We start from the raw sequence: 1,212 nt of genomic DNA, 5'->3' as shown, positions 1-1,212 counted from the left end.
TCTCCCACCCGCCCTTGCTGAAGACAACTCCCCCAAATCAAGGGCAGTCAGGGCTGCAAGGAGGCCTGAGCTCCCAGACTCAGTTTCCCCTCTCTCCTTTGGGGCCCTGACCAGTTTCCAGTGTTAGCTCTCAGCGCGACCCGATAAGTCTGGCGTTTTCTTTTTGTGGGTCTGTGTGTTCTGATTTTTTCCATGGCAGTCGTGCTCAACACGATTTCCACGGGCAAGTCAGTGACAGTGAGTTGGAGGGGGGCTGGGAAAACAGGTTTGGCCGGTTCGGTGGCTCAGCCTGTAATCTCAGCACGTTGGGAGGCCGAGGCGAGTGGATTGCCTGAGCCCGCCGGTTCGAGACCAGCCCGAGCAAATAGGCAAGACCGCGTCTCTACAACAACAACAACAAAAACATTAGCCAAGCGTGGTGGTGCGCGCCTGTAGTTCCGGCTACTTGGAAGGCTGAGGCAGAAGGATCGCGGGAGGGAGCCCAGCAGGTCGACGCTGGGGTGGCCGTGAGCGTGCCACTACACTCCAGCCTAGGCAACGGAGTGAGACTCCAACTCAAAAAACAAAACAAACGACAAAAAAAACCCAAAGTGAGTTCCCTCCTGCAGGGAGGGGCGGCGAGGCCCGACTTGGCCCTTTCACCGCGTGTTCCTCGGCACAGACTGCACCGTCCATCAGTGCTTCTGGGACTGGGGTTGGAGAAGGGAGAAGCCAAGACCTGGGCAAGGCCAGGTCACAGAGCACAGGTGGCGCGGAGGCCTGGCTCACTGAGCAGAACAGGTCTGAGCAGAGGCACACAGGAGGCGGCAGAATTCTCGTGAGAGATCTCGGTAGAGCTCCCGCCTGCTTCTCCTCCGCGCCTGCCCCGCGACAGCGACATCTTTGCAACAACGTTGCGAAGGCGCCGGGCGTCCTTGCGCAGAGTCTCGGGGTCCTGGCGTGGAGGGAGCGCGTGGAGAGGTCATTCTTTATTTCAGGCGCAAGCTTCGCAAAGGGGCACGGGTCGTGGGCATTGCAGCCACTGCGTGCAGACTGGGGACAGCCACGGAGCCCCTGCACCATCTCCCAGCAGCGCGTCTCAGAGCGGCGGGCGCAGCCGCACAGGTTGGGCGGGGCGGGGCGGAGCAGTAGGGGCGGGGCAGTGCGGGGCGGGAGGGCCCGGCGAGGAGAGCCGTGGGGGGCGGAGCTGTATGGGAGGGGGCGGAGCCATGC

The sequence above is a fragment of the Carlito syrichta genome, unplaced genomic scaffold (genome assembly GCF_000164805.1).
Source record: "Carlito syrichta isolate Samal-C Ts95f unplaced genomic scaffold, Tarsius_syrichta-2.0.1 Scaffold142937, whole genome shotgun sequence".
In the NCBI taxonomy this organism is placed as follows: domain Eukaryota; kingdom Metazoa; phylum Chordata; class Mammalia; order Primates; family Tarsiidae; genus Carlito; species Carlito syrichta.
Note: the sequence above shows the minus strand (reverse complement) of the source record.